A 23,436-nucleotide genomic window follows, 5' to 3' on the forward strand; every position below is an offset into this window, starting at 1 on the left:
GACCAAGGAAAGGTTTATTTTGATGACCAAGGAAAGGTTTATTTTGATGACTAAGGAAAGGTACTTCAGTAAATGCATAATCCTCCTTTAAAATTGTCATGGTGGTGAAAGTAGACAACCAAAGTTTTACTGATGTTATGCAGGAACTTTGCTAGCAGAGACAAAGAAAGGTAATTATTCCACTGTATAATGTGACTGTACATACTTTGTTGGATTATCACATCTTTAATATTGTCTGTTTTTTTAATGTACATAGGATGCAGTAATGATCCTATGCACATGGTGGTGACATTTCTTTTTGCAGAATGCATTGTCTATAAAATATAATTATTTTATTCGGATCTTAGATAATTAAGAAGTTGGTTAATTTTTTTCCCAACATTATTCTAAAGCTTAATGAAAATATTCCACAAGAAATCTAGAAATGTCAGCAAATTGTTAAGTCAGGTTTTTGTGTCGGAGTAAAGGTGTTCAATTAACATGGGACTATGCATTTTTACAGCATATATATATCAAGATGAATAATCTGTGAACTATGCTAATAAAATGCAACTAGACAAATTATTAGAAGGGATGGGTAGGTTATGTGGGAAGTGTTTTTTTTATTTTATTATATATATTTTTTGTTGGCTCATGCTGTACAAACTTGCTTCCTTGCATCATTTGCCACTAAAATCACTAAAATCAATCCTCCCATGGGAAGAGAATAAAACATTATATTATTGCAATCTTTTTTTCAGTTATTAATAAGGAAAATGGAGCTCTCCTTTATTAATCTACTAATAGTTTCTCATCATATTACAGATAAATTATTCTTGCCCTTCCACTTTCGAAAATTATAGTAATAATTTTCTTAAAGAAGGGATTTAAAATCAATTTCTTTTAACACATAAAAGAAACATTTTATATAACTATTCACTTGGACAAGATTTCCTATTTAAGTAAAAATGAAGTATAAAATAGTGATGTGCTGCTATAGTGAAATTTCTATAATCCAATACCACAGTTATTTCACTTAAACAACAAATATGAAATATTTAATAAGTGGTGCATTTTAAATTGCTGGACTTATCTTTTGGCATCTTACTCGTAATTTGCATTGCATTCCTTTTATTCCAATATTTATAATGATAAGTACACACTCATAATTTAACTGTAAAGAATGAGGTAGTTCTTAGAGTGTAAAAATTCAATGTTAATTTTAGTAGTACTGTAACTTGAGAAAAATAAAAAGGTGAGTCCTTTAATTTATTAAAAATATTCTCAAATTTATGGTGTACTGGAATTGTATTTAGTACTTCATTCAATTATCAAGTAGGATAATGTAATATAAATTAACATGTTCAGAAATACAGTCCAGAAGTGCATTTTATTAAATGTTATGTTCAATAATTTATCAAGAAGATTTAGTGTGTGCAAAATAACAAGATATTTTTTCTTTGATTAATTTTTAATAACTAACAACAATTGCTTTGGACAATGTAATAAAACAAGAAGTGTGAACATGCCTTGAAAAACATGCTTTGAACAAAGAAATTCTGATGTCATCTTATCTTTGAACAAGGCATCACACTGTTTCTGGCTTCTATCTTCAGAAACTCACACTACCTTTATATATGTCCTTATACAAATGTCTTTTCTTCCCTGAGATTTCCAGTCCTTTTAAAATTTAATTTCTTTTCTTTTTTTCTTAATTAAACCCCAAACGAGAGGTATTAATATCTATAGTACTTAGTATCGTGCATGGGTTGAAGATTGAGAAGATGAAAGAAGATACTTGTTGACATTAGACTTGAATCTCTGTAAATGCAATTTTCAGGAAATACATATGAAGGAAAGCTCAATAAATGAGGAAGAAGAAAAGTTGATTCTGTGAGTTTGAAGTTGGACAGTAAAAGGATGCGGTACATGTACAGACTGCTTTGGAAGAGAGAGAGAGAATTATAGAAACCAATTCAGAACAGTGCTCATGGTGGTATCTATAAAAAAGGTATGCAGCAGAAACAAAATATCTATGAGACTGAGTGGAGAGAGACTGTTTCAGATGAGTCATTAATTAACCTAACTGTCCTCTTCTGAATGGAATCTATAACCCTGAGAGAGAGAGAGAGAGAGAGAGAGAGAGAGAGAGAGAGAGAGAGAGAGAGAGAGAGAGAGAGAGAGATTTTGGGGGGCACCGCCCCAGATGTGGAAACAACATTCCACGGTAGGGCAGATTTGTGATTTGTACATAGTGAACAGATGTTTGGAAGTAAAGTAATGCCAAAAGCAAAAGAGAAACCACAGTTTTTATATGTAGAGGAAGCAGGGCTCCCACTCCTGGGTTTTTCCACCCAGATCTGGGTTTTTTGATTGTCATCTGGGTTGATAGGTTTTTTTCACAAAAATATCTCATTATCTGGGTTTTTTCGGTGATTTTTAATTTTAAGTCAAAATTTATTTTTATTTCTTGTAAATACAATAAAATTTAATACATTTAATAACAGTTTACAATTTTCTTAATTTTATATTCTAACAATACTGATCATAATTTGTAATATCTCAAGTGCTTGTACAAAATACTACAAATGTAAAAGGATTTCAAAGTTTTCACAGGGTTCTACACTATGAAATTACGCTTACATGTTCATACATGTAAGCATACATGATCGTGTTACTAACATGTATGCGCAGCCTATTGAGCAGGCGGAAGGCGGTCTTTACTGCACAGTCGTTCGTGGTATTATTGCATTATTTGGTGTGATTTTTACATTTATGCGTGTACTACATACAGTGATATAATAAATTTAAATTGTAGTGACTATTTCTATTTTATGTTAATGGATTAGTGATTTATTTTTTATTTTATAGAACATTTTAAATAAGATAACTGCTAATTAGTCATACCCACAAATTGCCCACAATGTCTGAAACTTGTTCCCCACAGAGAAAGATGAGTAAACGGTGGTATACTCAAAATTTTAGAAATGAATGGTTAGAAGATCCGGAATTAAAGGATTGGCTGAAAGAAGACAGTAATGAAAAAGGTGCGTCTTACTGTATTTGTTGTGAAATGAAATTAAAGAATGCCAATAAATCGATGTTACTAGCGCATAAAAATACAGTTAAACATAAAAAAAGTGCAAATGTTGCTAAGACAAGTTCAACGTTAGACACGTTCTTGACAAAACGTAAACCTACGGAGAATGAAGAAGTAGCAAAGGCAGAGTTAACAATTGCTGCACTCGTTTCTGAGCATAATATTCCATTTGCGCAATGTGATTACCTTATAGAAGCATGTAAGAAAGAATTTCATGATAACAATATTGCAAAACAAGTTCAGATGAAGGCGACTAAAGTCTCTTATCTTATACAAGATGGCATAGCCTATCATGAAAAAATATACATTTCTAACATATGCAGAAACAAGTTTTCAATGATAATAGATGAAAGTACAGATTTATCTTTATCGCAAGTTCTAGCTGTTGTTGTTAGATATTTTGATATTCAAAAACTTGATGTTGTAGATGTGTTACTTGACACTGTTTGTGTCGAAAATGGTACTTCAGAAGGGCTTTATCAATCTGTAAAAGATCTTTTCATAGAAAAAAAACATTCAAATAAGTAATCTCGTTGGCTTCGATAGTGATAATTGTGCCACTATGATGGGTACTAAGAGTGGGTTCCAGTCATTGCTAAAAAAGGATGTACCATCAGTATTTATAATGGGATGTGTTTGCCATTCTTTTGCATTATGTGCTAGTCATTCAGTCACGGTACTACCATCATATCTAGAAATATTTATAAAAGATATCTCTTGTTATAAAGAGTTCTTATTTTTCCCGTAGTAGTAAAATATTAAACGAGTTCAAAATGATTCAAGATGTTGTAGATACTGCTAAGCATAGAATCCCCAAATTAGCACAAACACGTTGGTTATCCCGTGGCAATGTAATAAAAATTATTATTGAGCAGTGGGATGCGTTAGTTCTTTATTTTCAGTCTCAATCAAAAATTGACAAAATCGATGGTGCAGGGAATATTTACAATACTATGATCACCAAAGGAACTAAGCATATGTTGTTGTTTTTAGGATATGTACTGGAGAAAATAAACTGCCTGAATATTGAATTTCAATCTGAGCATTTCAGATTGCACTTACTTGGTTGAAATTGATCCAAGCAATGCAATAAATCATAAGCCTCTGAATAAAATATATTTGGGAGGCCTTTGTATGGCCTTATTAAATTCAACACCGCTTGGTGACCGTGAAAGCAGATTTAAAAATGATTGTTTAAAATTTCTTGTTGAATTTTGTATGGAAATCAGAAAAAGATTTCCTCTAAATGATGATGGAATTATCGCCAGTCTCAATGTTCTTGACTCAGCAGTGATACATGATCGTGCCAATTCGCCATCCATAATTTTCCATTTAGCAATGCAGTTCCCTCACCTTGTTTCTGAAGACAAACTAGATCTTCTAGATGATGAATGGAGATCATTTCGTTTAAATCAAGATTTAGATTTCTCTTACAAAACCATCCCTAAGTTTTGGTATCTCTTACGTAATGTAAAAGATGGCTTTAATAATTCTAAATATGAGATTTCATCTAACTTTATGACCAGTTTAACTATTTTACCTCACTCTTCAGCAAGCGTAGAAAGAATCTTCTCCCAAGTAAACCATGTAAATACAAAAGCCACAAACTCTCTTAAACTAGAAACGGTGAAAAATCGACTAATGCCAAAATAGGTGATAATTAGATCTAATCAAAATTGCTATACATGGAAACCTAAATCAGAATTGGTAAAAGAAGTCATACAAGGAACTTGTCATAAAAGATACGAAGAACGTTTGAAAAAATGAAAGAACTTCAAAAAATAAATATGGAGGGAACTGAATGGGATGAAAATTCTGATTACAATTAAATAAAAGATATTTTTGCATGGTAAGTTTCATCTTATTTGTGTTGCTATACTATATGATGAAAACTAGGTTTTTTTTGGGTTTATTTAAGTTGCAATCTAAGTTTTTTTAAAATTTGTGAGTGGGAGCCCTGAGAGGAAGCTTTATTTGTAATGTGCTTATGCCAAGAGAGATTAAAAGTCAAGTAATCCCCAATAGAGATATATCATCTTGCCAAGAAATCAATGTCATCGAAGATAAGCATAAGAGAAGGATCCTTTTTTTGCAAGATATAAGACAGGACTGTGGAATTCAAATCAACTAAGTTATCTTTGCCCCACTCGAGAATTACCTGGAGATCAGCATTTAAGGAATTGGTAGTAGATATTTGAGAAGTTAAAGCTGTTTGTGCAAGGCAAGAAATTGGAAGATGGAATGCAATGTGCTATCATCAGCAAAACTATGGATAGGATTTCTGGTCAATGAAAGGTCATTAATCTACAAGAGGAAAAGGGTGGGAGAGAGAGAACTGAACCTTGGGGAACACCAGCATTAGTGGAGAAGTTAGAAGATAGAGAGTCATCTACCACCACTCACACTGAGTAGTGAGAGAGAAAACTGGATACCCAATTACAAAAAAACAGTTGGAAAATCATAAGATGGAAGCTTTTTTAGAAAACCTTCATGCCAAACATGATCAAAAGCCTTTGAAATGTCAAGAGCAACTGCTTCAGTTTCACCAAACTTTTCCATTGAATTTTTCCAAAGATGGGTAACATAAGCCACCAGAGAATGGATAGTATCACCAGTGAATTGACAATGACGGAATCCAAACTGGAAATGGTTGATAAGATAGGTTTCTAGATAGTTTAAGACTTGGCAGTTAATTGATTTCTCTATTACGTTATAAAAATAGCTGTGAAATCACCATAATTTATCCGTACTTTATTTATAAAGTACAGATAAATTATGTATGAAGTATGAAGGGCATTGATTTAATTGTATCTCATATTGTGACTATTCCTCCACAACAAGTTGCCATGTACTGCACTACTTCAAATAAGTAATGCTTCACCAACAGAGAAGATTATTGTTACTTATTCTCAGGGGGATACCACAACCCAGACGGCACCGTTTCAAGGTAGTTGGTATCATTGCTGGGCAGGTGGGCACCCCATTGTTGCAATCATGCCAACCCAGTTGTGAAGTATAATTCCACAACTATGGTGTATATAGTAGTTATACTAATAAACTAAACATACAAAGCGTAATAATATTACAGATTGGTAATACACTATAAAAATAGCAGTGAAATTAAATCAATGCCATTCATACTATGTTCATTGTTTTGTTCATTGTTTTATTACAGATAAATTATGGTGATTTCAGTGCTATTTTTATAGTGTATTACCAATTATGCCTTGTAGAATTTAGTTTATTAGTATACATTACTTTAGAATGAGTAGAAGTGAACGTAATGGGACGATAATTGGGGGGGGGGATTTGTCATCCTTTTTAGGAACAGGCTGGATAAAAGCAAATTTTCAAGCAGAAGGGAAAACACCTTTGGTATAAGAAAGTGAAAAAAGAACAGGAAAGAAAGTGAAAAAACAACACAGGAGTAAGTTCAGGAGCTAAGGTTTTGAGAACAAGTGGAGAAATACCACTAGTACCTGGAGCTTTCTTAGCATCAAGATTGTTCAAATTCCTACTGACATCCTTTAGATGGAAGTCCACAGGAGCACTGAATGGAGTGTACTGGAATGGTAGGAAGTGGCTTACCAAGATCATCAATACACAAGTTGGAAGAAAGGTGGGATATACAGCAGTTGTGACAGAGATGGGAATAGAGATAAGCAAAAGTTGTGGCCAATTGTCTCTTGCTTTTGCAAGAGACCAGAATGCCAACTACCATTTGGACTGGTTAATAACAGCTTTACAATTGATGAGAGCTTTAGTTGTTTGTTTGTTATTTGGTTTTTAGGAGCAATAGCAACTAAGGCCATATTGCTCCGGGAATATGCAGTGGTCATTCCCTGACCTTTCTGCATCCTCTGAATTTGGTGGTCACGGGCTCGAACCCCGGTCTAATCAAGAAGCGTGTGCTATGCACTGCTGCTCCCGCTCACCTGGCTACGGAGGCACCTAGAGAGCTTTAGTGTAGGCAGAAAATTAACCTGGTGATTTGGATACAAACCAATTATAATATGCAACATTCTTATATGCAAGGACAAGGTAAAGACAAACAACAATGATGTTTAGATAAAGGATGAGATTTTACGGTTGAGTGCGGAATAAAGGATTTTATCTGTATATGAATAATTTCAGTGACAACATCTGAGAAAAATGTTGACATTAGAAGATTTGAAATAGTAATAGGACTAAAGAAGAGAAGAAAATAAATCTTGCAGATCATTCCATTTTATATTCTTGTAATGCCAAACATGAGGTTGAGAATAGCTATGAAATAAAGGCTCCATTGGAGAAGAGACCATTACCAAGTTGTGATCTCAGGTGCCAAGAGGACCATTCACCTTGACCATGTATTTGGAATGTTTGTGAAAAAAATACCAGGTGCGTTGGCTGCATGGTTAGGATTGTCTAGTATTGTGACCCTGATTCACAAAGGGGATCAAAGGGTGACAAGTAATTACAGACCTGTTAGTTTAACTTCTGTTCTGGAGAAATTAATGGAGGCACTGGTTAAAGAAGAACTATAACTGCAGTCTTGTCTAGAATCATCTAGACAAGACTGCAGTTATAGTTCAGACACAGCATAGATTTGTTAAGGGGAAGATTGTCTGACCAATTTGATTGGATACTATGATGTGGTCATAAAGGAGCTGGATGCAAAAAAATTATATTGATATCATTATTGATATCATTGATATCATTATATTGATACTTGGATTTCAGAAAAACTTTTGACACATGGAAGACTACCGTACAAATTGGAGTAGTATGGCATTAAGGGCAAATTGCTGATATGGATAAAGAGATAGTTGAGTGGGAGAAAACAGAGAGTAGTAATCAATGGACACTGCTCTTCGTGGAGTCCCCCAGGGTTCGGTGTTGGATCCATTGTTGTTTTCTATATTAATGATATTGATGAAGGTATATCAGGATTAATGTCCAAGTTTGAAGACAGTACGATGGTTGGCAGGGTTATTAATGACACTAATGACAGTACACTACTGAAATGGGATCTAGAAAAGTTGAACAGATGGGTTGAGAGGTGGAAACATTGACAAATGTAAAGTACTGCATTTTGGTAGCAGTAACCTCAGGTACCAGAGTGGTAGAGAATGAAAAAGACTTGGGGGTAATTGTGCAGTCAGATATGAAGTTTTCGGAGCAGTGCAAACAGTCTGCAAGAGTGGTTTATAGTGTCACGCCAATGATATATAGGAATTTTCTAGCAGGGAAAAGGAGGTAATAAGGCAATGGTAAGGCCACACCTTCAGTACTATATACGTGTGTGGAGACCTCATTTTAGGAAGGATGTAGAGCTGCAGAAATGAGTACAAAGAAGGGAAATGAAATTAGTAAATCGAACAAAGGGTTTGCTCTTATGAAGAAAGGCTTAAGTCCTGCAAATTACAGTATCTGGAGACTTGGCACATGCAAGGTGATCTGATTGAGGTGTATAAGGTCTTGAATGGTTTGAGCAAACTCAATACTGATGGGATTCTTCCCCTTGCCCAGATTAATCAACTGACAGGACATAAATTCAAACTGAGGAAAGACAGTTGTAGAACAGATGTGCGGAAATTTTTATTTAGCCAACAGGTGGTTGGCTAAAGGCAAATTTCTGGAACAAACTTCCATCTGTTGTGGAAGTTGACAGCTTAAATAAATTCAAGGGAGACCTAGATAAATGTTTGGAGTGAATGGATGGGAGAAATAGGAAGGGTCTTTTTTTTTTTTTTTGGCTGATGCTGTAGAAGCTTGCTTTCTTGCATCATATGCCTCTACTAATGCTATTCTGGTACGTAAATTAGCAATCATTGGGAGGTCATTAGTAATTGCAAAAGCTTTAGCATCTTGACCAGCTGAGTCAGTGTGACTAGAAAACGGAAGCCAGCTGGAGTTGTGAACATTAAAATCACCATGGAAAATTATCTCACTGTTAGGAAAGTTGGACTGGAGAAAGTCAAGCTTCAAAGATTGATTTGGTTTTTAATGGCGCATTGGCAGCTAAGGCCATAATGCACCAAGTCAAATTTAACGGGATACTAAACATTTTGGTAGCCTAGGCTACTACGTCAAGCAATTAACTATTATGTAAAAAAGGTATAAAGTATAAAACTTAGATCTTGGTATATAAATTAATAGAATGTAAAAAGTTCAAAACGTCAGACATGTTGTCTCTGTCACCTATAATCTGACTGAGTGTAAATCGTTCAGTCCAGCGGTTTTCAACCTTTTTATAATAACAGCACCCCTAAGTAATTTATTTTATTTTGCAGCACCCGTACTCAATCCTCAATTTTCTGTCTGTTAGATCTGATTTTCTCTCTCTATATATATATATACATATATAATATTAAAAAATATATGTTATATGATAGTTATTACAATAATATAATTATAAAAATTACATTTCATAATACAAATTATATATATATAGTATATAATAATTTTATTCTTTATATAGAGGTACTAAGTAAACATCAATTATAGATCACCAAAAAATTAAAAAGATACTGTACACCTTTTTATAATGAAATAAACATATAAATTTTAAAAAATAATAAGTTTAAGTAACTTAAGCCCAAATTACGTTTTTGCGGCATCCTAAGGTGCCGTGGCACCCCGGTTGAAAACCACTGGTTCAGTCAGTTTATTAAAAGCGGTAAAACAAGTTGTCGTGCTGCTACAAAAACGGGCATTCTATAAAACGATGATGGACGGTTAAAATAGTGTTACACATCTCACACATAGGTGGGTCATCCGCCCTCAGCAAATAGGAATGTGTTAGATGACTATGATCTATGCAGAGCTGAGAAAGAACAACTTCCTCTCTTCAAACCCTGCATAGACTGGACTGCCATTGCGTGATTACAGGCTTAATGTGATGTTTATTTATAATTTATTTATAGCCTGTCTGTGACAAGAATCTTGCCATTGGGAATGTAATCTAGAGCGTATTATTTGCCTGTAGTATGTATAGGGGACTGACAGGCAATGATTATCCAAGGAAATGGCTAATTTGGCAGCAGTATCAGCTAATTCATTTCCCTGGATCCCAATGTGGCTTGGGATCCAGCAAAAGCAAATATCAAATTCTAATTCCACGAGAGAAAAAAGAATCTGCCGGATCCGAGACAGGATCGGATGAGGGTTATACCTCACAGATACTAGAGCCTATAACACGCTCAATGAATCGCAATAAATCATATACCTTTGGTAGTCGCTGTTTTTAATGTGATCTAGGGCTGTTTCTATTGCATGCAAGTCTGCAGTATAAATGCTAGTTTCTTGTGGGATCTTATTGAATAACGTTTGTGAGGGAACACAGCAGCAGATCCCACATAACATTCTAACTATGAGCCATCTGTATAGACTGGCAGAAAGTCAGAATACTGTCTATGTAACGTAAAGAGTTGTTGGTAGACAGATGATGGCGTAGTAGCCTTCTCCCAGATCTTAAGAGAGAAGTCACAAGTTGGAAAATAGGCATGCCAGGGTGGAAGGAATTGCCTTGGTGACTGGGCAACGTTGTAACAGCCCTTGAATCCAAATACCAAAAGGTTTGTTGGCAGTCCGACGGGTGTTGTAGAGGTTTTCCCAGCGTGACTCAAAAACGGATGCCCACGTGGGATGATCGGGAAGGGATTTCAATTTGAAGGTGTACTGTAAGGACAGCTACTTATGTCAAAGAGATAGAGATGGTTCATTTGCTTCAACGTAAAGGCTTTGGACAGGAGATGTGTGAAATGCTCCAGTCGCTGTCTGGATGGCCTGATGGTGGATTGGATCTAACCACCAAAGTACACTATCTCTAGCAGAACCATAAACCTGAGACTCATAATCAAGTTTGGAATGGACAAATGCTTGGTAAAGATGAAGAAGGGTAGTATGATCTGTGCCCCACGAAGTTGATGAAAGGGCACGAAGGATGTTAAGCCCTTTAACACATCTTGTCCTAAGCTGATGAATATGTTTTAGAAATGCCAGCTTCTTGTCGATGACTCAGGTAAGTCCAAGGAATTTGAATTCTGCTACAACTGGGATGCTGTTTTGCCCAAGCCTTAATTCTGGGTCAGGATGAAGATTACGTTTGCGACAGAAGTGTACACAAATGGTCTTCTGTGATGAAAATCTGAACCCATTAGCCAATGACCAGGATGTAAGGTGATCAATAGTTCTTTGCAGTTGCCTTTCAATGATCCTCATATTGCATTAATGACAGAATAAAGCAAAATTGCCAACATAGAGGGCATTGTTTACTGTGGGTGGAAGTTGTTCTGTAATAGTTTATTTTGATTGCAAAAAGTGTGACACTTAGAATGGATCCTTGTGGGACTCCCTCCTGATAAAATACTCGAGAGAGTGTGGATCCTAAATGGACTTGAAATTGGCAATTCGAGAGAAATTTTTAATAAAGAGAGGTAGGTTACCCCTAAGCCCAAAGTTATAGAGGTCTTTTGATATGCCAAATCACCAGAATGTGTCGTATGCTTTTTCAATATCAAAGAAAACTGCTACCAGATGCTTGGATTTAATAAAAGCATCATGAATATAAGTTTCAAGTCGGATTAAATGATTCAAAGTGGATCTGTTTCTTCAGAAGCCACACTGTGTCCTGGAAAGCAGACCATTTGTTTCTAAATACCATATAAGGAGAGAATTAACCATTCTACTTGAATTTCTAGGATCCTTTCCTGGTTTTGGGATGGCAAGAATAATTGCCTTTTGCCAGGAATCCAGAAATTGTGTATTAAGAAAAATTCTATTAAATAAAATTAAAAGGTGATCCTTAGATTGTGGTCAGAGGTGTTTTATCATTTCGTAGTGGATGTCATCTGGATCAGCAGCACTTCCACGAGTGAGAAATAGTGCTGAATTTAATTCACCCTGTGTAAAGGGCTTGTTATATGGTTCTAGTCCTTTTGAAGAGAATTTTAATGGATACTTCTCATATTTCTTTTTCAGGGCCAAAAACTGGGGGAATGATGTTACTGCAGAAGTTTTTGCAAAAGTTTCCTCTAGAGTGTTTACAACTGCAGTTCGATCTGCAATTGCACATCCATTGTCCTCAAGGATCACTGAAGGGCTTGGTGGATATTTTCCCTTCATTTTCCGGATCTTATCCCAGATTACTTTTGAGCTAGCCACCTGAGTTATGGATGATGTAAAACGGATCTGAGATTTCCTTTGGCTCTGCTGTCAGACATAATGTGCTTTAGCACGTGCATGTTTAAATTATATTAAATTTTCAGTTGTGGGGTATCGGCGGAATTTTCGCTGCTGTGCATTCTGAATTCCACCAAGGTTTGGGAAAAGGTGGGAACCAGCTGGATGTTTTTGGGATTGCAATTGCAGCTGCTTGGACAATCGTTTCTATGAAATACATGATTGCTTCATTGATTGGCTCCTAACTGACTGTAGCGATGTCAAGATTTGCCAGATGTTGAAAGTCAGCATGATCAATCTTATACTGCGGTAAACTAAATGGCAGACACGGTCTACCACTAGTTAGGGTGGTTATCATGGGGAAGTGATCGCTTCCATACGGATTTTCTTCCACCTCCCGAGAAAGTGAAGGAAGGAGAGTAGGGGAGCAAATAGAAAGTTCAATGGCAGAGAATGTACAGGTAGGCATGTGGAAGAAGGTGTTTGTTCCCGCATTTAGGAAGGAGATGTCACTGTCAGTGAGCATATGCTCTATGACTCGTCCCCTTCCACTGATGTTGGCACTACCCCAGAGTGTTATGTCCATTGAAATCCCCAAGAATTAAGCAAGGGGAAGGCAACTGCATGATAAGATCATCAACGTTTTTCTGGGGAATGTCAATATTGTTGTTGTTATTTGGTTTTTAGGAGCATTAGCAACTAAGGCCATATTGCTCCAGGAATATGCGGTGGTCATTCCCTTGACCTTTCCGCATCCTCCGTATTTGGTGGTGACGGGCTCGAACCCCGGTCTAATCAAGAAGCGTGTGCTACGCACTGCTGCTCCTTCCCACCTGGCTACGGAGGCGCCCGGGAATGTCAATCCCAGGTGGCAAATAAACAGAGCAGACAGTTAATAAGAACCCCACTGTAAGGCGAATTGCTACAGCCTCAATGCTAGTTGTAAGTTGCAAAGGCTGAAATGAGATCTGGTTGCTGATGAGGATTGCGACTCCTTCATGAACAGGACCATCCACAATTCTATCCTTACGAATGATGGTAATGTCATGCATGGCAGGGTCATCCGTTGCCTTTAAACAAGTCTCCTGTATGCAAAAGCAAACTGGTTTGTGCTTTTGCAGGAGTGCCTTGATGTCATCAATATTTTGCTGGAATCCACAGCAATTCCACTGTAGGAATTTAGCCACTATTTGAACTTGGTGGGTCCATCTGGCGGCTTCTGAGGTGTTGAGGGCTTAATTTTGTCAGTCTTGGATTTATCTTTCCTGGGGAAGTATGGATGCTGTCCTGAGTCCACTTCTTCCTCCGCAAAGAGTTCCAAGACTGACTGATCATGTACCTCCTTGGTTTCGACATCCATCATTTCTTGCCCTGAAGTGGGCAGTTCACTTTTCTGTGATGTTAATTTAGTGTTTGCTGTTGGTAGTGCTGGAGCACTGGGAGGTACCGATATTGGAGTTGCAGCTGACTGTGATTTTTGGATGGGCTTTAGTGAACTCAATAAATAGCGAGCATTGAGAGTGAAAGAGTCCCTTGGGGGAACAGTCATACCAGTTTCAGTCCTGATGACCAGAAACTTTCTGGGCGTATGAAGGCTTCCCGCTATTTATTGGTTGGATGCGTTTTCTGGCCTCTGGGTAGGAAATGTACGTTTTTAATTTTTGAATCTCTTTTTCATCCTTCCACCGCTGGCATGCTTGAGAGTATGCAGGGTGCTCTCCTTGGCAGTTAGTACAAATAGGCTTAGGAGCAAGATATTCCTTGCTCTCATGATCTTTAGCACCACATTGAGCACAGACAGGGAGGGGTACCATGACAAGCTGTTTGTGAGTAGCCATACTTTTGACTTCTAAAACACCTCAGTGGGTTTGGTAAGTACATCATCACTAGACAGTTCAGACAGCCTGCCTTAATGGCACTTGGAGGCCGTGGAGTGTTGAATGTAAGGATGAAAACTCGGGCAGGGATGAGATTCCCATCCTTTCGCATGGATATTCGCTTGACAGCTGTCACTCCTTGGTATTTTAATTCAGAGCAGATCTCTTCTTCAGAAACATGAGGAAGATCCCACAATGATATGACACCTCGTGATGAGTTCAGAGTTTTGTGAGGGGTTACGATGATGGGTATTCCCCCTATAGATGCGGCTTTCAAAATTTTTTCAGCATGCATTGTATTTGATGCTTCGACTAAAATATCTCCAGAATGCAGTTGTTTCACAGATTTAGGTGATCCTGCTATTCCTTCTGGATAAAGAAAGGTGACATTTTCCCAAGTGACTCCTCTCTGGTGGAATGGAGAATGAGGAAAAGAGGCATCACAGATGCCTCTTTTCCTCAGTTCTGGCTCTTTTAACAGAATTGGTGTTGTTATCATCTGATGATTGATTAGATAGGGGCCTTGTCAGGGCCCCAGAAGAAGTAGGATTTAAATTACTCATAGGAGTAAGATAAAAATTTCACCTCACCCACCATGGAGCCCTACGAGGAGATGCCCACTTGCGAACTAGCAGGTACTGTGTACATGAATGGGAAAGTTTGCTTATGAGCATCATACTCACGTTTCCAATAAGCCTTGATCCCGTCCCAAGACCAAAGAGAGGGAGACTTATTGGAATGCAGTTGACCCTAGCAGTAAGAGCCATCCACTGATTGATCCCAGTCGGGCCAGTCTGGGACCACCCATCTTGTCAAAGCAGGGGCTGAAGTAGGGTATTAAGGATGGGCCTCTCAACCACCAGTATCCTCCAGTCCGAGTTTCCACGGGTCGCGGCGCATGGCTGCACACGCCGAATTCCAACGATGAAACCCTGGAACCAAGGTATGGGCATTAGATCTCAGTGATGTTAATCTGGAAGACCAGCAGCATCACTGGGAGGCCCCCTCACCACATACAGGTGCGCCCATCGAGGGGCAAGCTTCAAAGAGAGGAAGTCAAAAAGTTCTAAGTGATTAGTGATAGAGATTTTAAGCCAGAGAAGATCGAAAAGAGGAGATTCCAAATTACTACGTCTCTGACAGGGAATTTCAAAACAGATACATGCACAACTACCACCTTTAAGCAAAAGGGATCATACAGTGAATAATTTGGACAACTGAGATCAGCAGTGGTTGAATCAACCGATAACAGAGATTCTGTCAGAAAAAGTAAGTACGGTTTGGCAGGCTGTAAGTGGAAATATACATCACTGAGACCATGTATATTTGTGAAATGAACAAAGAAGTGTTTGTGAGGTTACTTTGCAGATGTGTTTATTCTATTATTCTGACAATTCATGATGCATTCAGTAGGAAGAAAAGGTGGGGAGGACATGCTGTATGAAGTAATGAAATTTTTGGATATGGTGTACACACGACAAGAATATATACCCAGCTCCTTGACATAACTTGGCCTCGACAATGCCTCCTACATACACACTACTCAGACTCCCTCCAGTCACTATCTGGCAGAGTAGGGTCAGCGAGATTATACACCAGCTGATCCAGCTAACATATACCAGTAGGGTCAGCGAGATTATACACCAGATGATCCAGAAGCCTCCTAGAGAGTTACTAATAAGTTTGGTCTGGTGGACAATCGAAATGTAAGGAAGATTGGATCTTGCCATGATGCCAATCGAACCCTCAAAGACATCAATCATACTGCATGATAGAAGAGATGGGGGGTTCCGAACTTTGCTCTGGAGACTAAACATGGGTACCACCACCACTTCAAGCTTCCAATAAGTAATGGGGTGATATTGCACTGGTCGATGTGAGTCATTACCACTTAGCATTGCCTGGTAATGCAGAGGGATGGCATTTCTCCGTGTGGTGTGGGTGCCACATCTCGACCCCTGCTTACACTGATTTGCACCTGGGTGGTCATACCCAGGGTCACTAAAAGTCCCACCATTGTGAAGGTATAAGTAAGGGATTTGGCTGTCCAGGACCAACAAGACTTTGCCGAAATTAGGTCCATTTGACTTGGGTGTACCAGTTCATACCTGAGAGAATGTCCATGAAAGCTTAAAGGACCTGTAATTACTATGTCATAGTGTTATTATTTATAATATAGTAAAAACATTTTCCATTATGTTGTTTTTCAGTACAGACCACTTTACTAAAGCAATAAAAATTTTAAAAAATTGATTACCGGTATTTTTTATATGAAATAATAAATATTACATATTTTTTTGCAACAATTGAAGATTGAATAAAGGGGCAGTTGGTGACAACTGCCCCTTTATTCAATCTTCTAGCATCAATCTTATAATCCAGTCATTCAAGTGCTCATATTATGATCACTAATACCTGAATAAGTCCACTATGTGGATAAAATATCTGCCTGCTGGCTGTGTGTTTACAAGTGTCTCCAACTCCAACGTTAACAAGCATTCATTGCCTCTCTAACTGTAAATGAATTCACTAACCTTTCCAGGTTTTTCATTCAATCAATATAATAAATTATACAAGTCCATTTTCCCTATTTTTGCACTGATTGCTTTAGTTTCTTCCATCATTTCTTTTTGTGACTGCAAGAGGCAAATTTCTTAGCTTTACATTCCCTTTCTGCTTTGTCTTCAGCACTCGTGTCAATAAACTTGTTTCATTATTCTCCATATTTTTCTCACATTGGATACATGTCGCTTTAACATTGTAGACATCTTTTGTTACTTCAATGTTCGATATACCCCCCCCCCCCACCAACCACTTAACATATACCTATTAATTAAGGATTCTTCTTTTAGCCTTTCTACTATAATCTATTTATTTAATCATTTCAGTGAACTGAAATCAGTATTGTTTTTATTTTAACTTGGACAAAGAAGGAATCCAGGCAACTATTTTTTTTCTCACAGTTCATTGTCAGTTTTTATAATATTCAAAAATGCCTTGAAATGGCAAATAACCCTTTCTCCAAAATAGAACCTAGCTGGTGACTGAATAATCTTGTGAATAAGCACTAACAAACTTATACTTCAGAGGATAATGCTCGATCAACTTATGTGTTTCTGGTTGCAAAAACTCTGCCCTTTACTACTCTTTTTATCATCATTATTATTAACTAATACTAATCTTTTTCAGTACTTCACAAAAGATCGCTTCTTTTCCAGTATTTGAAAAAGTAATCAAGAGTGAGAATATTCTTTCTATGACTATTACAACATAATAGCTAACAGTGAGAGCACTTGTGTGCGACCTTTAATTATCCTAAACACCAAAAGGGAAGCTGTAATAGGTGCACAAATCCACTGGAAATCTCTGACAGCTCCAAGGGGTGGTCAGAAATTAATTAATTCTAAAAAACAATAAAGTGCAAAACTACATAATTTGTTTAGGGCAAAAGGCTCAGGTTACGAAGAAGTTAACTAATGTATAGGTTTGTGCTATAGCATCCTGTTTATATGTAGCCAACCGCTAAGTATACAAAATTGGCATCATTTAAGTACAGTAATACCCCGACTTACGAGAACTCGGAGTTACACGGTTCTTGATTTTTTCGTTTGGCAACACTGCCGCCCACTATCTTCAAGGTCGTTTTTCATATGTTATCGATATACGGTGCGACGGCGTAGAATGAGAGCGAAAGATGAACAAAATTCAACTTTGCTGCACATGAGCTGCACACATATACAAGAATTTGTATTCCAACTATCGTATTTATATGTATGCGTTCGAATTCGTGCTCAACTTTTGTCGGTCGGAAATTACATCGTTTTCACGTGAGAAATGGATCGCGTCGGTCGAGCCGTATACAGTCAGTCCTCGTATAACACGTGTTTACACTACACGAATTCGATCATACGCTATTTATAAATACGGTAACGATATCTTATAATATAACACGAACCGAACTGGCTTATGCACGATTCGCCTTTTTGTTTACAAGAAATGGCAGTCGAACGCAGAATCACCCCAACCGAACGCAACACGATAGAAATGAAGAGAAGATTCAGAAAATGTATTTATGTTTTTTATATCAGTGAAGGGGAAACACATTTCACCATAATAACGTAAAAACCAACACAATTCCAGCTATCGGTATGCAATTAGATCGAGTTTACTACCAGTTTATAACAGATTTCGCTAGCAGAAACGCAACTGGATTTTTATTGTTTTATGGTAGTAACCCCTAGAAATGTGAGGTGTTAATAGTGTATCTCTGCCTTTATGGTGTTGTTTATTCAGTTGCTACATGCGCGCAGCTTTGTTTATGCTTATCAAGCGTGCCTCCTCGTTTTGTAATTGTGCTTTATTCCCTAAAAATGAGTAAAATACTTAAAAGTGTGAAAAGGAAACGCCCTGGTGAAGACACTGCAGATTCAGAGAGAAAAAGAAAAGCAATTATCGATAAACAGAGGCGGACTGGATCAAAAATTCTTACCCGGGAAAATTTATAGTGGCCTCATACTATGGTTTATGGCCAAAATCACAACGGCCCACCAGGGTTTCCCCGGTAAGGCTTATGGCCAGTCCGCCTCTGTGGATAGAGAAAAAATATGAAATTGTGAAACGCTTTGAGCGAAATGAAAGACCATGTGATACTGCACGTGCTACAGGCTTAAATGAAGCAACGGCGAAAAGCACATGACAATTGCAAACTTGACAGGTTGAAAATTGAAAAGGGCTTAAAAATTTTAGAAAACATAGACTCCAACGAAGAACGCGTTATAGCTACAAACCAAGGAATAAAAAAATTATTAGCTTGCTACGAAGAAATTCTGCGTGAAAAAAAGAAGGCGCTGTGTCGTCAGACGAATTTGTTAGATTTTATGAAGCCATTGACATCGAAATAACTTTTATACGTAAGTCATTTATTTTTTAATACATATTTTGTATTAATATGTATAAAGAACTGCAATTTTATTAATATTTTTCTTCTAAACTAGTGTTTTTGTTAGTCCTTGGTCCCAATTAAACAAAATTTATATGTATTTATATGCAAAGTTGTACCCCGACTTACGCGAATTCGACTTAAGCGATTTTCGTCGGACCCACCTATCGCGTAACTTCGGGGTATTACTGTATATCTCATATTGTGAATGCCTTCACAACAAGTTGCCATGGTATTGCAATGATGACAACCCAGTTGCGAAGTATAACTCCACAATATGAGAGATGTCTGGTAGTCTGGAAGGGGTAGTGTGTGGGCTACTCCTCTGGACAACTGGTCTATTTCCTTTTCCTAGAATAAATAACAGTAGTCTTCTTTATTAGAGAAGACTACTGTTACTTATTCTAGGTGGATACCACCATCCAGACGGCACCATTTCAGAGGTTATTGGCTCTTCCTCGATGGGTGGACAGGTACCCTGGTGTTGCAATGATGACAACCCAGTTGCGAAGTATAACTCCACAATATGAGAGATGTCTGGTAGTCTGGAAGGGGTAGTGTGTGGGCTACTCCTCTGGACAACTGGTCTATTTCCTTTTCCTAGAATAAATAACAGTAGTCTTCTTTATTAGAGAAGACTACTGTTACTTATTCTAGGTGGATACCACCATCCAGACGGCACCATTTCAGAGGTTATTGGCTCTTCCTCGATGGGTGGACAGGTACCCTGGTGTTGCAATGTTGACAACCCAGTTGTGAAGTACAACTCCACAATATGAGAGATGCCTGATGGTGTATTGTAAACAAATTAAATGAATTTGAGCTTCTGATCAAAGTCAAACTCAAATTCAATTAACATTGATGTTAGTTTGGCTTACAGACATGTGCCACCTAGAAATACGAGATGAAGAATTTTATAGTTAGGGAAGGACGTTATGTGGTTGTTTTTTATTAAGATTATTACTATATTTAATACCACTCTTATACCATGTAAAATGAATAATATAGTTTATTAAGCTATTTGCCTAAACTACTATACATTAAGGTAACATTTCAGGTATCTTACTGATACCCATCATCAGACTGCTGTTGGGGAGAGAACAAAAATAGTAAGGGTTACAAATTTGAATACAATTACCAATATTACGATTACAGTTATCAATATTATGATTACAATTACCATTATCACCATTACAATTACCTATATTCTGATTTTAGCAGGGACAGAAGAACCACAATGTGCATATCTTACATATCAAAAATCAGTATAAAAATAGCAAAAGAAGCAAGAAAATATGTAATCAACACCTTTTTCAAAGGTTCGGCCTCAATTAAGCAGATCCTAAAACAACAGCCCAATTATCCCAGCAACCCTAGAGGACCTATTTATAAAATAGACTGTAGGTGTGGTGGTACACACATAAGAGAATTGTACAGAAGACTCAAATGCAGAATCAAAGAACATAAAATAGATGTACATTATGGAAGAATCCAAAAATTCGACACGGCCCTACATGCATTCCAATGTGGTGACATACAGGACTTCAACAATACTAGAATCCTCTCTACAAACCAGTAACAGAAGAAAATTTAAAGAAGCTTTCTCATAAAAATGTTTGGAGCTTCATCAATTAATAGAAAACAAGGAATCGAATTCAACCCTCAATAATTCCACCTATTCAACAAGAAAATAGAAGAATGAAAAAATGGGGAAAGAAAATAGACCAGATATCCAGAAGAGCAGCCCACACACAACCCCTCCAGATGCAGCCTGCACGACAATCACAGATGATTGGAGTATGAGAGCAAAGTTCATCTCAAGGCTTCCACTCCAACAAGAACTAATGAATATAGGATAGTAAAACTTAGCATCCTGCTATTGGTTAATAGATTTAATCCCTCATCCATAAATTAACTGCTGGCACCCCTTGCCAGTATGCACATCGGGTTCTGTAGCATCGGCAAGCAGGAGAGAATTAAATTTTTATGCATGTTTATCCGTATGTATTTACTTAATCTTTGTTTTCTAGCGTAACCAAAATGGAAATTTAATCTAAACTCTTCTAGACTTAAAATTAACAATTAATAATTATTGGAATACAATTCAAATTGTAACCCTTTCTATTTTTCTACCCCTAACAGCATGGCCTGATGATGGCTATTGGTAGGATACTTGAAATATCACCTCAATATATTAAGGGCTATACCCTTAATAAACTATATTATCAATTTCACATGGCATAAGGGTGGTTATCAATTACAGTAATTAATACTATCATCATTAAGTTCACTCAATCCATTTAAAGACTTAAGCACTTTAATCAGTTCTCCTCAAAAGTGCCTAGTTTGAAAGCAGTGCAATTTGCATGACTGAAGCCTTTTTATGGTTAGAGTATCTCTTTGTGTTCTTGACTAATTTGGTTTCTCTTGTCTGCACACATTTCAAGAGATCCACATCTTTCTTGAAATGAGGCTTCCAGATATTAGCATTAGTTGAGGCATATGATACAAGAAAGCAAGCTTATAGAGCTTCAGCCCAAAAAAAAAAAAAATAAAAATAAATAAAAATAAACAAAAAACCCTTCCCATTTCACCCATCCGGTCACTCCAACTGTTTGTCTAGTTCAGCCTTAAATTTATTTAAGCCATCACTTTCCACAACAACAGCTGGAAGTCTATTCCAGCGATCAACTACCTGCTGGCTAAAGGGAAACTTCTGCACGTCTATTCTACAACTGTCTTTGCTCAATTTGAATCTATGCCCCCTCAGGTTCTTAATCTGAGCAAGCTGAAGAATCCCACACATCAACATTGAGCCTGCTCAAATCATTCAAGGCCTTGTACACCTCAATCAGATCACCCTGCAGGTGCCTAGTCTCCAGATGCTACAACTTCAGAATTTAAGCCTCTCCTGGTAAGAGAATCCCCATTGTTCCCTCACCAATCTTGTTGCCTCTCTCTGTACTCATTCTAGCAACACTACATTCTTCCTAAAATGAGGCCTCCAGATCTGTATGCAGTACTCAAGGTAGGGCCTGACCACTGCTTTATACAAAAGTATAATCACCTCCTTGTTTCTGCTAGATAAATTCCTATATATCATTGCCAAAACTCCATGACCTGCTTTGGCAGCTCGTCCGCACTGCTCAGAGAACTTCATATCCAATTGCACAATTACCCCCCAAGTCTTTTTCATTCTCCACCTCCCTGAGTGTAGTACCACACAGTTGGTACATTTCTCTTGGGTTACTGCTACCCATATGCAATACTTTGCATTTGTCAATATTAAACTTCAGTTGCCACTTCTCAGCCTATCTACCTAACTTTTCTAGATCCTGTTGCAGTAGCATACTGTCTTTACTATCATTAACAACTCTGCCAACCTTTGTATCATCTGCAAACTTGGATATTAAGCCTGATATACCTTCATCGATATCATTAATAAATGCACAAAACAAAAATGGGCCAAGCACTGAACTCTGGGGAACTCCACTAATAACATTAGCCCACATAGATCAGTGTCCATTTATTACCACCCTCTGCCATCTCCCACCCAACCATCCCTTTATTCATTGCAGCAACTTGCCCTTAATGCCATACCACTCCAATTTGTACAGCAGTCTTCCATATGCAACAGTATCAAAAGCTTTCCTGAAATCCAAGTATATGATATCAAATTTATTTTTTGCATCCAATTCCTTTGTGACCACATGGTAGTATCCAATCAAATTGGTCAGACAAGACTTCCCCTTAACAAACCCATGCTGTGTCTGAACTATTACTGCAATCTTGTCTAGGTGATCCTGCATCACTTCTTTAACCAGTGACTCCATTATTTTACTTGGAACATAAGTTAAACTAACAGGTCTATAATTATTTGCATCACCCTTAGAACCCCCCTTTGTGAATTGGGGATACATTTGCAATCCCTCAGTCCATGGGGATCTCCCCTGAATCTAATGATGCTCTCATAATTATGGCCAAGGGTTTGCTTACTTCCCTCGTTACCTCCTTCAGTATAACTGGATAGATCCCACTTGCCCCAGGTACCTTTTTTATGTTTAACTTCAACAATTTCTCCACCACTTTGCTCACCATTAAAATTTACAAAATTATTTAGCTCCCTTTTAGAGTTTAGTAAACTTCCGTCCTCCCCTTCCTTACAGAATTCCTCATGTGTGAATGTAGATCATTCAGTTTGTCAGCTATCTGAGCAGAATCATCAACCGTCGAACCACCAACATCAAGTGGGCTAATCTGATTCATCCCGTTCCTTCTAGAGTTTACATAAGTAAAGTCTTTGTTTTTTCTTTGCATCCTTTGTCAACGATTCCTCATAATCAGCCTTCACTTGCCTAACCTCCTTTGTCATTGAT

The 23,436-nt window shown here is 37.4% G+C and overlaps 1 protein-coding gene across 3 annotated transcripts in view; it reads right to left on the minus strand.

Moving 5' to 3' along the window:
• The window catches only part of Fsn (F-box synaptic protein), a 156,983-nt gene that overhangs the window by 46,081 nt on the left and 87,466 nt on the right, over positions 1-23,436 (minus strand). The gene's annotated exons all lie outside the window — the stretch shown is intronic.

The sequence above is a fragment of the Mastigoproctus giganteus genome, chromosome 1 (assembly GCF_048544385.1).
Source record: "Mastigoproctus giganteus isolate SK-2022 chromosome 1, ASM4854438v1, whole genome shotgun sequence".
Lineage (NCBI taxonomy): Eukaryota > Metazoa > Arthropoda > Arachnida > Uropygi > Thelyphonidae > Mastigoproctus > Mastigoproctus giganteus.